At 43.5% G+C, this 16,684-nt stretch overlaps 1 protein-coding gene across 1 annotated transcript in view; it reads left to right on the top strand.

Annotated features, from left to right (window-relative positions):
• NR2F6 (nuclear receptor subfamily 2 group F member 6) overlaps positions 1 to 16,684 on the top strand; it is a 165,796-nt gene that overhangs the window by 3,725 nt on the left and 145,387 nt on the right. The window lies entirely within an intron of this gene.

The raw sequence follows: 16,684 nt of genomic DNA, 5'->3' as shown, positions 1-16,684 counted from the left end.
TATTGCAGCAGGGAACTGCCTTTGTGTTTTTTAACAAAGCTTCTGTTGTGCAATTTGGACACTCAATCAATCAATCATAGCATTTATATAGCGCACTACTCACCAAGAGGGTCTCAGGGCGCTTGGGGGGGGAGGGTGGAGTCCGCTACTGCTCGAACAGCCAGGTCTTGAGCTGCTTCCTGAAGGCGAGGTGGTCTTGGGTCAGGCGGAGGTGGGTCGGGAGGGAGTTCCAAGTCTAGTAGCGTCGTGTGCTAGTTTTTGTTAGAAGATATCACCCATTTAATTTTTTTTCTGCATTTCATTGATTTTTGTCACACCAAGGCACTAGACTTATGCTTCACAAGAAAAATTACATCCTAGTTTACTATCGAATCGCACACGGGAAAATATATATACATATATATTTTAGCATCAGTAAGGAATGGTAATGTGTAATTTGTAAAAGTGCCAATGTAAGAGGGTAGATCACGTTGTCGGGTTGTGGAAGTGCTGCGGCCTTGGATTGTATGTTTTGTTCCCCCTCCGCATGAAGCGACTTCTGCCCTTCGTACAGGTGGCGGGGCTCCGAAGCACAGAGGCCTGGGTTATGCTTCAGGTCATTCTGCGGAGTCGGGCCCGTCCTTCACCTTCCGGGCCGCCCTCTCGAACGGTGCCGCATGCTGCCGTTCAGAGGGACATAAACCGCGAGCATCAGCGGGCGACTGCAGGCGCACAAGTCAATCGGATGATGCGCTCCTCACTCTACAGCAGGAGTTGTGCGAAAGCCACTTTTATTTATACCCAACCTAGAGAAGTGCAATTTACTCCGCTGCTTACACGCGGTAGTTAAACCTCCACCGGTTAAATATTTTTTTTTCGGATCTTGGCACAAATGTCGGTGCACAGTTTATGCAGTCTGGCCCATGCCCTTACCATGACACCGTGCAGTAGCCACAGGTCTGCCTCTTGGCTTCTTAAGACTGGATATGGGGTTTAGCTGCAATCCATGCTGGCCATGACCTGTGGCAGTAAATAATGTCTTAGTCTCAGATATGCGACTCTCCCTCATCCTGATTTTGAGCGCTGACTGGAAGAGCGTTTCTATTGTAAGGAGGTTTAGTGGAGTTAAGTTAGCGAGGAGGAGGCTGGGTACAGAGCCATACAGTCAAGGATCAAGAGACAGAAGCACAAACCCGTACTATATGAGCTTACAGAAGACGGATTCATTTTTAAGTATTTTGAATCCTGGTGCTGCCGGTTTCCTGGAGATTGGCAGTACTTAGGAGTCTTCCGGCTGCTTAGAGCACGTTTTTTGTTTTGTCCAGCTGACAATTCCGCTGCATGGGCCTCACTCGAGCACAAAAGAGTGGCCGCTTTTGTTTTTGTGCATCCATGCGTCCCGTTTTGATCTCCGATGTGTTAAAGCAGAGGCCTGAGCTACAGTTAAGCAGCTCCTGTAAATGGCACAGTACAACAGGGCACTTAAGTAATGTGTTGGTGGTGGGCAAGTGAAGGATGTCCTTTTAAATGAAACACCCAATGAGAAGCTCGTGCATATCTTTTAAACATGCTACCAGTGTTCCTTGCGACGAGTATGCTTTTTTTTGTTTTGTTCCCTTTTGAGTTCATTTAAAAAAACATTTTTACTGGACAATGCAGTAATTTTAACACTTATTCTAATTTGATTTCGTAACTGTTATCTTCGTTGCAGGAGGTGATTCCTGTGGCTTGGAAAGCTCAACTCGTTATTTTGACTGCACATCGTTGGTCCTTTAAGTGAATACAAAGGCCTTTCACAGGGAAGGGGCACTAAGCATGTTGTATACTTAACAGCTGACACCCCTCACCCCAGGGACAAGGCATTGATTTCATCCTCATATTTTCTTGTGAAAATTGCATATTGGGGGTTTGGAAAGCTACTCTGAGTTGAAGTATTGATTTGCCACTTCTTACAGACATGCGTTTTGTCATCTCGCAGTACAAAGGATGTTACTTGCTGTACCACATTAAAATCTGAACTGTTTTGATGGGTTTTTAGCATTTGATGAGTTAAATTTAATTTGCTTCTATTGTAAATGGTGTATACATAGTGCTTACTAGCACTAACGAGGCGCTGCAGAGCTCTGCAGCGAGTAGCACAGTACTCCAGATTCTCGGGTTCCTTTTCCTAGTAGGATCAGTTGTTCTAGGGGTTTCAGGTTTGTGCCCTCGAATATCTTGTACATTTACCCTACTCTTTTGAACAGGGTTTGTTTAATTGAAGCGGTTTAATAAAGGATGTTATTGGAAGTTGTTGATGTGTGCAGCTGTTGGAGGTATAACTACTTCTTAAAAGATGGATGTCACAAAAGTATGGTTAGGAGACCTAGAGTGAAGGGAGATGTAGTTTAAAAAAAAAATTGAGTCAATATTCTGTATGTATAATTTTTATGTACACATATTCACACATTTAAGTATGTTCCTGAACGTGAGCTGTTGTGGAACAGTGCCTTGCTGGCTGCTAATAAATTCATAAACAAAATACCTCTAATACCATTGATCACACTATTTATTTTGGCCACAGAAGTCCTTTTTATTGACTTGGGGCATAAAATCGTATTTGTTTACTTCATAAACTTTTTTACTTTTTGAGACTTTCCTTAATCGAATATATTTACACGCCATCTCCGCCGCCTGAGGAATCGACGGTTTGCAAAGACGCCGAAGAATTCAGCTACCAGGAGCAGTAAAGAAAAGCGCCTCAAACTAAACGTCAGAGACAAAAGTATGTACACCCCAGAATAGAAGCACGAATACTGGAAGGATTGAACCTACAACAGCCTGGCAGGAAGCCGTTGTATCTACTTACTGTAGTACTAACCGGGTGCAAAAGATGTACTGTCTGAAATAAAGTCCTGAAGAAGACCTTTATGACACAGTGTTTGGTCCCTGATTAGATAGCGCTTCGGAGCAAACTAGGAAAAAGAGACTGATTCTTTCTGGGCAGTTCAGTGGAAATAATCTTGTTCTCCACACTAGCTTGTGAAAATAGTCTCCAACCCTATACATGACCCATAATTCAGGATACTCCGAGGACCCAGACCTATTTGGTCCCAGGATAGTATGTTTTCAAGAGTATAGGACAACAAAAGAGAAATGATAATTCAGTTTGTGAACCAAAAATTCCCATGAACTATAACTGCTTAGTGTATTTTCAAATATTTTGTATATATATTCTTTGTCCACTTAATTTTGTGTCTAAAACATTTATGTATATGTTTTATATATGTGTTTTTGTACATAAATGTTTTCATGTCAATACAACAATAGAAGTGTAAATATATTTGATGAAGGAATTTTTCAAAAAGTAAAAAAGTTTATGAAGTAAATAACAAATACGAATTGATGCCCGAGTCAATAAAAAGGACTTCTGTGGCCAAAAGAAATAGTGTGATCGATGGTATTAGAGGGATTTTGTTTATGAATTTGTTAGTATATGATTCCGGCCTCTGAGCTCCTAAATTGAGTCACCCCCTTTGTTATATGTTCATTGCTGGCTGCTAGAGCCACAGTGACCCCCCCCTTATGTTCACTGTTCAGTAAATATTGACTAAACAAGAAATGCGGAGTTCAAGTTTGCATAAATTATGAAGCCACAGCATGCTCTCTTCAGGGTGATTTGAACCCATCCAGGCTGCTTAATATGCAGTGTGGAACATTTCAGTCCAGTACACCATATCTCTAACTGCACAATAGTACCTTGCATTTTCTTGTTTGGAAAGGTCAGGATTACATAAACAATTTGTAATGGTCTTTGGCGTCTTTCACGGCCTTTTGTGCTTGAAGGCTGTAATTTCATTTTATTTCAGGTGACATGTAACCACTCGAAACGTGCTTTGTGTTTGTATTTAGTTGGTTTGAGGCGCATCTCTATAAGAAATGCATTGTGTATAGAAGATACTCACTAATTAAATACCTGGCATTGACTGTGTATACTCAAGTGCTTTAATTGGGCAGGTACAGGGTAGCTGCACTTTTTTTTTTATTTGAAAGTGAAAGTACCTGTACTTAGCACTGCTGCGACATTTGGGGGGAGAGTACCTACACTTCACAGAAGCAATTGGGTACTCTGAACAGGAGAGTGCCATCAATTTGTATTTCCTTTTAAATCATTGAATGTGCTGCAGTGAGAGAGTGGAGGGTCGTACAACTGAACAGTATGGGGGAACATACAGTCCTTTAATATTGAGCCGCCTCTGTACTGGTGAAAGCAGAACTCGGGTTGATTCATTCGAGTGTGGGAGTGGATGTTGTGGGGCAAGGTGCACCTCCAGGTGATTGAGACCCCTTGACTGGGGCAGAAATGCTTGTGTCCATATGTCCAGGGGATGGTGTTTGAAATCAAAGGTACAGATGACAGGGTTTCTGGCCCCAGACTGGACTGTGTGGCTAGGGCTAACTAACCAAGCAGTGTTTTCATTGTGAACATTGCTGAGGTTTGCAATATGCAAGACGCAAGATGAAATTGGCGAGTTAGGGTGATGATATTCACAGAACGGAAATGGATGAGGTTTAGAAACGTATGGAGAGCTAGATTTTGCAGATAGTTAAAGCTAGGCTAATGATGCAACGGAAGGGGTAGGTGTGGAACAAGAGCGTTTGAACATTTTGTGATGGCATAGCTTTGTTGTTGTTTGGGGGGTGGAAGGAGTATTGCATTTGCTGCTAAAGACACGGTTACAAAGTTTGCTTGCACTAGTCCAGCATCTTAATCCGGCTTCATCTGAGTGGAAAAGAAGAGGGGCATTTATAGTACCGGAGGGGGTTGGCAAAGGATTCTTTCAAGATGCTCCCAAAAGTTCCTCATGCATGGCTAAAGTAGGAACCTGGTGGGCAAAGAAAAGCACATGTCTTAAGTTTCTCAGTATATAAATCAATAAAGGCTAGCTAGTTTAAGGGAAATATTTTGGAGACTCAGGTACGTCAGCAGTAACAATATGTGGAAAAAACACTGTTTTCCTTTGAAAGCCCTCACCCACCGACCTAGTCGGTGGCATGCTTAATCATCGGGCCCACCACAGTGGCACCGAATGTGCCCCGGGTGTGCTTCAACGCCAGGTGACTGCGGAGCTGGTATTTTGCTGAGTGTGCAGTGAAGGGGTGTGAAGGTGAGAAATTAAAATGCTATCCAGGAGGTCCCAGCACCCGAGGGTTTAGCAATATTTAATAAACTGGGCCTCTGTTAGCAGGTTAAAAAGGCAATAGGACGTTTTAAGGGAGAGTTACAATGACCTCCAGCGTCCAGTGTGGTCTACATGTTTCAGCCAGTGCCTTTTGTTGTAAGCTGGCTTTCCTCAGGACCAAAGAGGGTGAAAAGTGCAAATTATAATAAACTATATTAAGTGAGTGTTGTTATTTTCTCTATGTGTCGCGCACGCTAAGGCGCTGTAACTGTTAGAGGGGGATTCCCTCAAGCTTTTTCTGTTATTTCAATGTAAAAAGCCTCATGGGTCGCCTGGCAGAGAAAGAGACCGAGTAGTTCGGTCTGGTTCCTCCTGGGACCTATTCGTCCATCCGCGGCGCCCGAAATGCAGTTAAGTTTCTCAGTGCCATGGAGTATTAGAAGCAAATACGCTTAGTTTGGCGTGAGTCTTATTTGAATCTTCCAGAGCACTTTCTGAAAGCAAGTACATTTGGATAGTGTGCTGTGAGCAGCTATTTCAAGTTAGGCTGCACGTAAAAGACTGATCTGGGCTGCAGATAAATCCCCATGTGCCTTCGAGTGATGTAGCACCATTGGTGGTCGAGGTTTCTGACCTGCTGAAACTTCAAATGAAGGTGGGAAAACAGTACAGCAGTGCTCACCAACTAAATGATGTGGATTATGGGAATTTATTTATGGTATATAGTGTGACACTTGTTAGGTGATCAATTATGTTGTATTATATCAAATATAGCACAAAGAAGCGGCACGAGTTATGCTTTCCCCCGAAATCATACTTGATACATTTCTGTGGTTTGTCTTGTTTGAGCCAGACAATAACTTTTTTTGTGGTTTGTTTTTTCAAGCTGTCGCAATTCGGTCTGACTTGGGGCCATATGTATCAAGCCTTTTGTGATTCGCAAATGCCGAAATTCGCAGAATTTCGGCATTTGCGAATCGCAAACGGCCTTTTTGCATGTTTTGGCATGTATGAAACATTCCCAAAATAAGGAATTGCAAACTTGTGCGATTCCTTATTTTGCCATAGCATTTAGGGAATCGCAATTTTACGATTCCTTAAATGCTATGTATGTAGCATTTTTGGCTAGCGAATTTTGGTTAAGGAATCGCAAATTACCACCAACTTGTAGTTGGTGGTAATTTGCGATTTCTTGTAAATATGCACAATTGTGCATTTGTGAGGGTGTCATATGACGCACATACATGCCCATTGGTCATGTATATGCGCCATATGCACACACATGTCATTTCCAGGGGTGCAGCAGGGTGTCCTTGAGACACCCCTGCACAATTGCAATAATTCTCAAATTGCGATTAGCAAATTGCGAATTCGCAATTTGAGAATTATTTGGAAATCATTCCTATGGGCCTCCTGGCCCATAGGAATGCATTGGAAATTATTCCTTAATTGCAAATTCGCAAAATGCGAATTCGCAATTAAGGAAGCTTAAGGAATCGCTAATAAAATGCGTTTTTCTTCATACATACCATTTTGCGATTCCTAAATAGCGATTCCTTAAAAATCGCTATTTAGGAATCGCAAAACGGAACTATGATACATATGGCCCTTATCAACTAATAACTTTGGCGATGTTGGAATCTGCACAAAACTCCAGGAGGAAAAACTTATCTTTTCGTTTCCCATAGGAAACTTAAATATAGAAAAAAATGGCTGACCAGAGAAGTATGACAGAATGTTAGAAATTTACTCGGAAAGCGTGCTTTTTATTATGTGCAGGTTCAGTAATTGTTGTTCATAAGGGGATTCATCTAGTAAAGTTACTGATTTGAGGACTGATATGACTTCAATCCCATTTGTTGAGAGAGCCTTTCCTCAAATCAACCAAGTGGGACCCACAGAGTAAAAATAAAAAATGGGGCTGTGGGTACTGTGCTTCTTTTGTGGGACCTTACCCCACCTCCCTTGCTTCCCTCCTCTAAGGTACTCTCGGGACCCACTGTGCATCACACCTCGAGGAAGTGTGCCTAGTACCTCCACACCATTTGTTGGATGATTACATGGTGGGTCACACTAAGGGGGGTGGGGTGGAAGAGTAGGGGGGATGGTTACAGCCGAAGGCAGGCTAAATTGAAGTTATATTTAGGTTAGTCTCAAAGGCCTTAATTTACATAAAATAAAAATAAATCTTACAAAAAAGATGTTAAAGTGACATAGTTCAGTGTTGGTATGAGAGGTGAGGTAACCATTAAAAAGAAAAAAAACTGAAATGCACCTGCTGTGGTTTAGTCAACTAACTGTAATTTGCACCCCCCATTGTGTACTGCTTATGACTTCAGATTTTGCCTTACCTATGACATGTTAAAGGGAAGAATGTGAGTTGGATGCTTGTGGAGTAAAAGTTATCGGGGCGCGGCCAAATGCAAGACCCTGTGGGTAAACCATGCAGCACATGGCTGCAAGCATAAGTGGGGGCACAATTCCTGCTCGAAGGCAAAGTCCAGTGGCTAAGCCCTCCTCTGCAGAGCCAAACAGGTTGAGAATACACACTGTGGGGTGGTGTTTGGCTATACATGATGCATTGGGTGCAGGGCCTTGCTGAAGGCCATTCACAGCTTGTATTAGCTGCATACAGGGTGTTTTGGCCAATCGCTGCTGTGCACAGCCAAAGACCTGCACAGCTAGGGTTGGTATATGGCCTTGCTGAATGTTTAACCATAAGTGTATATTGTATTACTCCTGCCTTTTGAAAGCTTATAGAACTCTCAAAATTATTTAAAGATATCATTGGTATATATCACCAGTGATATTCAAATATAATCAGGTATGTCAGCAATGATGTTTAATGTCATAACTGATGTAGATTGTGAGGTCATAAGCAGTGCACAATCGGAGCTCAAGTTTAATTGGTTGACTAAAGTATAACTATTTCAGTTCTTAACATTACTGGCTCGGGTCTCATATAAACACCTAGCTATGAGTTCAGTTTAATATTTGCTCTGTTTTTCTGTTAGTGTACGGATGGGCTTTTGATTGGCACTAGAACTGATCAACGATTGAAGAGGGCATTCATTCGCATTTCGTTTCTGCCTTCACAGCATATGGGCCCACTTCAGCCATTGCCTCTTTTCTCTGTGAGTGGTAGCATTTTACTCTTTCACAGCCACCTTAAAATAAAATAGTAGTTGTCCACTTGTGCCAGGGCTGGAAAGGCAATTTCTGATTTCACTTAATGTTTTTTTTAATATGTATTCTTGCCTCTTGTAATGGTCCGTTCTTTACTTATACATTTGCAAACGTCCATGTCACCATTTCACTTTTAATACCTGCAGCAAAAAGCAACTCCTTAGGTCAAGGCCGGACCTATTTGCTTTACCAGTGCTTGTTTCAGTAGCTCTTGGTTGGTGCTATATTTCCAGTATTGGTATACCAATCCATGTTCAGGGAATGGGAACAGCCAGCAGGCACACATCTGCAACTAGACAAGGCCTGACTCGGAGTTTAGAATCACATTGTTGGTAGAATACGTTTTTATAATGCTTTAGGGTAAGCCAAGTTCCAACAGGGAAGGAAGGCCGTGTGGCAGAAAGTGAGCAGTAAAGGTGCATCTGTAGATCTGAGGGTATGAGGCCATTCATAGCGTAGAAGGGGCACTCAGTGATTGGTCCTCGAGCAGTGTTGGATGAACAATAGAAGATTAGTGCTTCCATTTATGACTGACCAATACAGTATATATGTCTCAACAGATAAGATCTAAGACGCGTGGACCAAATAAGCTTTAGAAGCCATGGGCATGTCAGTCTTGTAAATATTGATTTTGGTCATTTAAAAAACAAAAATACTTATCTTTTTAGTGTAATATTTGTCATATAATTTAGAAAACTGAATACAAATAAAAAAGCATGGCTGACATTTGTCCTTGTGCTTTTCCCGTCCCACCCCCTCAGCATGCGCACACACATTACACCTCAATTGCAAGCTTAATCCTGCACTGTTGTGGAGGTATACAAAGGTTCGTCATACTGAATGAGTCCTATCCTGTCAACTGCTGACATTTGTCTTCTCAATGTGTCTTAAAAACTTGAAAATCTTGTGTGGAGAGTGGAAGCTAGAATACATTATAGAATATTTTATATGAAGGTGTGAGTTGTCCTGCGTGGACCCACCTGGACCTGTGGATTTGAGTGGTGTTTGCTGGGTTATAATTGATATGACTTCCTCCACTCGAATGGGGCGGTCGAGGTCAGCCGCTTGTCCAATGTTAATTTTTGAGTTTGGTCCTCCTGGAGTAGGTCTCGAAAAATCCCAAAAATGGTACTAGTCCTGCACGACTAGTACCTTGAAAAATCTCCTCGACCTAACTCCGACCTACTTGACGACCGCCTCTGAAAGTGGAGCAATTGTGACAAGATAACAAGATTTAAAGGCATCTTTATTGCTCATTACCTTTGTGAGTAATAAAAATGCCTTTAAATCTTATCTTGTCACATTTGCTCCATTTTCACAGAGGACAAAAGTTAGTTTGTCTTCCTACTCGCCAGAAAGGGCGAGTAGGACCTAAAAGCAGCTCAACCTCGTTAAATTTAGCACGCATATGCGAGCGGTTGAGTGGATTTTTCGAGCCCTGTGGAGGTATGCACATGATTTATCTATGACCAAGGTTTGTTCCGTGTGGACTTCTTTATAGAAATTTCGGAAAGTCTCTGCAATGTGCGAATCATCTTTCCATTCCTGACCACTAGAATCAAACACTATCTGGACTCCCATCGCCTGGAGCTGCAAACTAGCCTATTAGCAAGAAGGCATCCACATCTAGCTCTGCCAATGTAATGCATGTGGAGGAGACTAAGCGTTGCATACTCGCACGCTTGTCTAAATTGATACCTGCTAATTGAGAACTGTCTGCTTCTAGTTGTTTGCTATATTCTGGTGGGGAGGAAGGGGTGTCTGTACATTTATGAATGCTCTCACATTCTTGGACCTGACTGGGTGAGGACTCCCATTTGTCCATACGTATCTTATTGTCTGAAGCAGAAATTGCTATCCGCTCACCCCTAATTATAGATTTTTGAGTTTCCCATAAAGTAAAGATGTAAACTTAGGATGTGCTATTGATTGCTAGAAAGTTCTCTATCCCCTTAGCGATTTTCTTACCAACCTCAGGGTGTTGTAACCGGGTTTCCTGCAGCTACCAGGTTCTGTGGAATGATAATGATGGGGAATGGCCAGTGTAATCGTCCCCGCTTCATGATCTGACCAGGAGCAGGGTTCAATCTCATAGGCCAGGGCCATAGAAGTAATCTCTGGCGAACCCAAAAAAAGTGTAGTCTAGCATTTATATGTGCATGAGAATGCAATGTGTAATCCCATGTTTGTGGATGTAGGGTTCTCCAGATGTCCATTAGACCTATGTCGCCCAGTCAAAGTACTCCAGCTTGACAATGACGCTGAGCCAATCTTTCCAGCTCATTAATCAAATACCAGATTCAAACCTTTTGGGTCATAGTCTCTGGGGCTGAGTCTCTGGGGCTGGGTACAGTTCTGTGGGATAAAGTTATGTTCAAACTTCTACAATCTCTCTGGCCTCCACTATCGTGCCTGTCTGTTTGAGAATGTTTTGGGAAGGTGTTCTTAATGTCCACACCTCTTCCAGTGAACGGAGCTGGTATAATCTTCCATTAAAACGAAATATTATTTGAAAGAGGTGCCCCCATGATTACAATATGTCAGCAGAGCTGAGGTGTGTAGTAACTGGGTGAAAGATACTGCGTTACTGGAGAATAGATGCTGCGAGGACCTGATTAAAACATTGGGGTTGTCCCTAAAACTGTACGGATGTTTGTCTTGAGTCACTTGGAGAATACATTCTTTCAGCAGGAACTCGTGGACACATGTCAAGATACAAGCTGGAGGTGCTGAGCAGGTCTTTTCTGGCCTACCTGGTGATTGCTGTCTACTTTGATTAGTTTCTAGAGACACTGCTAGTATGGAGCAAAAAAGCTTGGTCACGAAATATGTAATTTGTGATCCCTCTACATTTGATGGTATGTCTCTGCATATATCATTGCGCCATGACCTATTCTCCAAATCCTCTGTGTGGGCTTGTAGGTCTAAATGTTGGTCATGGAGACTATTGACTTCTGTTGGAAGTTTTTCAATTTCTTCATTCTGGCTTGATTGTTGAGACTTTGTCACCAAGGCGGTCTGTCGAGGTGGAACTCCCTGAAGTCATTAGAGCAAATTTTCTTTTTAATAGTCTGGAGATCATCATGCAGAGAGGCAAATACTGCCTCGATAAAAGAGCATCCGGTCCTACAGAATTTCGTGTGAGGTCTGTACCCAAGGTCAAGGGGGTGCCTTCCAATTGGGATCCTGTGGTTTTAAGGAGCATGTCCTTTAGCGTGCGGTCTATTTATCCCCTTTCCAGTGGCCATGGTGACTTCACCTCGTAGGCAGCTACAAGATCATCGTAAGTTTAAGTCCCCAGTGTGTCCTGCCTGATTTATCTTTGAAAGATAGGCGAAATCATTGAAAAAGTTATCTCGGATAGTTTGTAGGTAGTGACGTATGGGGCCCTGTGGAAGGGAGAATTCCCCAGCCCCTGTAGGTGCTAGCTGAAAGAGGAGCGTTGTTAGTGTGCAGCGCAGGGGCAATGTTCAGGTGCTCACTTTTACCTCTCCAAGTATCAGTCTGGGTAATATGTACCACAAGCCTCCGGTCCTCTGGGCTGTTCAGTTTTGCCAATTAGTGCCTTGATGCTCTGGCCCAGTTGTGGGCGTTCAGTTTCTGTAGAAGGGCCTAGATGAAAGCTAGTGTGCCAGTCCCCTAAGCCATCCACCCAGTGTACAGTATCTAGATAAAGCATCCAATGTGAGGGGGCCCGGTCTATATAGTGGCACAAGTCTCCGGAAAAACCTTGATAGCTCAGTGTGAGAATGAAGTGCAGGGGCCCTTATCTGAGGTAGGAGGGGGTTGGAGGCTCCAAACTGCAGCAAAACATCAGTTTGCCTCGGAGCGCTCTTCCTTTCAAAGCCCCGTTAGCTGTAGGGCTGCCACTGGAAGAGCGACCATTGCATTCAAGGACCCAGAGCATGGTTTCTCACCACTGATGTTTTGGGGCACAGGTTCGCACGTCTCTCCTGGAACAGGCCTAGTTTCCTTCCAAACCAACAGGCTAGGCTGCCTAGTAATCAAAGGATCAGGAGTAGCCCCCGGTCTGCAGCTCCAGAACCTCCAAAGCCAGGGCCCGCTCTAGCCCACGTGGACTATCTTCCTGGGGGCCCTGGCGGTGCAACGAGGATCCAGCATCAAAGCCGGTTCAGGGCTGCCCCGCGAGAGCCGGCTTCCTCTGCTCAGCCGCGTATTTCTCCGCAGCTGCCAAAGCACCACAACAGCAGGGCTAGCAGAAAGCTGCTTCAGAGCAGTCTAGCGGTACGCTAGATGTCCAGGACAGAGCACCACCCACCCGGATAGGCAGCACGACGTGTTCACTTAGGACGGATACTCAACAGTGGTCTGGGTGTGGTCTCAGATGTTGTAGTCGGGCTCAGAGTTAGGGTCCCGACCGCCGCAGACTCCAGCACAGTCAGGCCGCCATTCTGTGAAGCTGTGAGTTCAACTGACCTTCACTAGTGTAACGCAGTCGTGGCAGGACGAAATAACCTGCTACGCAAGTGCTCCGTTAGACACCAGTGCTGGTCCTGCTGAGATCAGGTCAGTAGACCATAGCTGGGAGACTAGGCCGGAGCGAGGGCCCTGTGGCGGGGTACCGAGAGACCTAGGAACACGACCCAGCTGTCTGACATCTTGGCCACGCCCAAGAGCTTTTGAAACAATTGTAAGTAACTTCATCAGGGATTGCAAAAAGCCCTGGCAGGTCGCTGGAAAAAGTGAAAAGCACGCAGAGAATAAGATAGTGATTATTTTCAACACATTTTTGAAAATGCTTTACTTGTAAGAAAGAAAAAACAGCGTCTAGGGGAGGGGCAATAGGGGCATAATCTAAACCATTACCAACGTGCTCGGCCCACATCTGTATGTGAACAGAATCTCCTCTGTGATGTCTGGTGACTTCTGGCAAGGATTGTTCTCTTTACCTCTTCCGCTTTAAGCATTATCACTGTATCCTTCAAACAGTAAGTTACTGGTCTTCCATTATTGCAAAAACAGCCTTGATGTTCACCCGATGGCTAAGCTACAACTCTTGTCACATGTTTGATCTCGGTATGCTTTACCGTCAACCAACAGCCGTAGTGTCCCGGAGTGATGCTCAAGTTAGGAAAGTATATACGGTGTTTTTTGCAAGTTGACCTTTGTAAAGGTATGATCCCCGAGCAATGCTTACATTGTGGAGGTTTGTCTTTAATAAGTAAGGCTCGTTTTCACGGCTGTAGCCTCTAGGTTGGAAGCAACGCAAATAAGGGAGAGTTGAACAACTGAATAGCAGCGACTTAGTGCTTGATTCTGTTTTTATCCACACCATTATTTAACCTGGTTGTGCAGAAATCAGTTAGTGAATTGAGTTTTTGCATTTTGATTTAGAGAATCCATGGACAAATAGGATCAGGCTGCTGGTAATTTATATGCACCGTAGCAGGGGAAAGACTATCATGCAATGCGTACTAATGCATCAGTATTTCAGACAGCTGTATGTTATGCCAGCTGTTATGCCAGCCTTAAAGAGTCTATATGTTGCAAAGTCTCTGCAGCTTTGTTTCCAACTCTTACAAGACCACTAAAGCAAGAGTCTGAAACGTATCTGTGAAAATCAGTCACATTTTCCGACTTGCCCCATTGATCTCTTTTCACTGACTCCATGATGCACTGTTTTCTTGGTTGCTCATGCCATCCTCGTGTTCCCAACTTGGCCTCCAGCAAGCTTACTCTCGCCCCCTCACACCATCTTCCTGCTTCAGCCGTCATATTCCTAGCACCATAGTTGACAAGCTTTGTGAAAATTTGATTTCAATCTCCATATGTCCAGTTTGCTTTTCAGTTGATCCAAACAGGTTTGATGTAAGGTGCTGTAAAAATTAAAGCACCCTTACGTTTCTATGATTTTACATAGTAAGACCGCGCCAGACTTAATCTTGCCATCACAAAGTACTAACGGAAAAGTGTAACCTTGTGTGACAACAATATAAATTTCACATGGCTTCATTATCTGTTAAAAAATCAGTCCACTTCAATAGGCTTGTAGAAAAATTCACGTTTATTGCACCCATGTCTGTTCTTTGGATCTGATTCTGCTAAACAAGTGCACATGGTTACTAGTTTGTCGGGAATTACGATCACCTCCATCTGCATATCAAATCAGAAATGTTTTCAGCTTGATCTGGAGAATTCGAGTTTCTTGTAAACATGCCTAGTAGTAGATATGTGACCGTCACAAAGAAAGAATTGCGCATCGATCTGGGACTGAGTTTAAAACCATTTCCAAACGATAAATCCGTCATTCCATAGTAAAACACCTTTCTATTTTTTTAAATCGGTGAAAGTTCAAGTGTGGGCGTCACCGGCATCTGAATATCAGAGTAACATGATCCTAGAGATCAAATAATGTAAAAGCTGCATCCAAGGGCCTGCAGGTTTCTCTCAATACGGTGAACATTATAGCTCTTGATTCTACCTTTAGAAACTTTTTTCCAAAAAATCATTGCTGCATGGTTTGTAGAACTGCACCTCTATGAACCACAATACTTCTGTAACAATGTCCCTGTCGCAGATAAAGGCCTCAGTGGGTTGGTTGGCTGTAATGCATGACATTTGACAAAAATAAAACTGTTACCAAAAATATATTGTGCCAGCCGCCAAACATGGTGATGGAGGAAATGTGGTCTGTGTCTACTTTGCAGCTGCAGGACCCAGACACCTCCTAATCATTGTAATTGCATTTATTTAGCGCTTGTTAACACTGATGGGGTGTTCAAACGCTTTTTGGGAGAATAGCACTCTACTCCTGAACCCCTAAAGGATTAGTGTTGAATTAGTATAGTGAAATATGAAAGTAATTTGAGTGGTGGATATGTTATTTGGATAAAGAAGGGTAGCGGAGCGATAGAAGAGGGGAAAAGGTTTGCATTTATAAAGTTTTGATGGTAGGTTATGAAGTCAACCTTTTAGAAAGCTATCCTAGTGGTAGCTGTGGAGAGCAGCCTTCAGGCTTAGACTTGGAGACGAGTTAAGCAAGTTGTTTTACTAATTATAATCTCTTGAATGATCAGATGAAAGCACACCACACAAGGTATATATCAAATATATATGTATTTATTCTAAACACAACCCTCTACACTCTTTGAGGTCAGAGGTAAAAGTACAATACAAGGAACTTAATTAGCATACAATAAGTTGCACAGTATACATTATGCCCTAGGGGTCTCGCAAACCTTATACTAAAATAGTGGTATAAGAACCAGGTGAGAGTCAGAAAGCAGGGCTAGGGCCTGTGGAATTGCTAGGGCTGCCTAGAACCACCAAAGGTTAGGAGGCCCACTGGTGACGCATGCAGTGTCTAAACACAGCTGAAGTTGAAGTTAAACACAGCTACGGGTTACCATTGACTTTCTTTGGAGAACGAACAAGTTACAAAGTCACAGTATTAGGGTACTTCCATGTGAACTATGATGGAACCCTTTTAGGCTAGGACACTTCGAGTCAAGATCCACAGGAGCACCGGAGTACTCGTGTTACCTCACCCAGGGAAGCCGGGTGCATAGGTGCCTTTTGGTGTCTGGTTTTGTCGTTGATTCCAATGGAGAGCTGCGAAGAAATGCTGCAGGCGACCAGAGGAAAAGTGTCCGGGTGGATCGGAGATGTGAAGAACCTGAAAGCAGAGGAGACAGAGTCTTGGTCACTAGCCTGTGACCAGGATGGCGATAGGAAGATGCCAGCCGATGTCTGGTTATTTCAGGTGAGAAAGTGAAGCTTGTCTCTTCAGCCATGAGGATCAGGAGGCATCCACGACGACCAGGAGCTGGATTCGAGCTGTCCCACGAAGGATCTAGTTGACTGTGGTGTCTGTATTCGGAATGGACCCAACAAGCCTTGGCAAACTCATTCCATGCAGGATGTCGAGATGGGCTTTGGTGCAGACCAGCAAGGTCTGTGGAACTCCCCCTTTGGAGAGGAGTTGGAGCAAGCCTGGAGCAACCAGGAAAGTTGAAGGAAGTGAAGATTGGTCTTCATGGGGGCTCACTATCCAATAGACTAGGAACCGCGAAGACGCGTCAAGCTGAAATGCACAAAGTTAGTTGCTTTGGCGTTAATCGCCTCTTATCTACTCGATTATTAGCTAATCCAATAAAGAGGCAGGCGCTGGGAAACTGGAAAGCGATGAACAGGTTTATTTCTCCGGAGGAGAACACGTCAATTCGGACACTTGTGAACTGTGGGCCTCTGAGCTTCGGTGCAAATGGTGCTAGGGGCAGTCTTTAAATACCCTAATGCACAACTTCTGGATTCCTCAGGAAGTAGGTGCAGTATCAAAATTGCAGGATGTCCAGGAGTTCTAGTCCCACGTCTCTCATGTCCGCCACAGGTCTCAG

The sequence above is a fragment of the Lissotriton vulgaris genome, chromosome 12 (assembly GCF_964263255.1).
Source record: "Lissotriton vulgaris chromosome 12, aLisVul1.2, whole genome shotgun sequence".
In the NCBI taxonomy this organism is placed as follows: domain Eukaryota; kingdom Metazoa; phylum Chordata; class Amphibia; order Caudata; family Salamandridae; genus Lissotriton; species Lissotriton vulgaris.
Note: the sequence above shows the minus strand (reverse complement) of the source record. Positions and strands in the feature narration are given on the sequence as shown.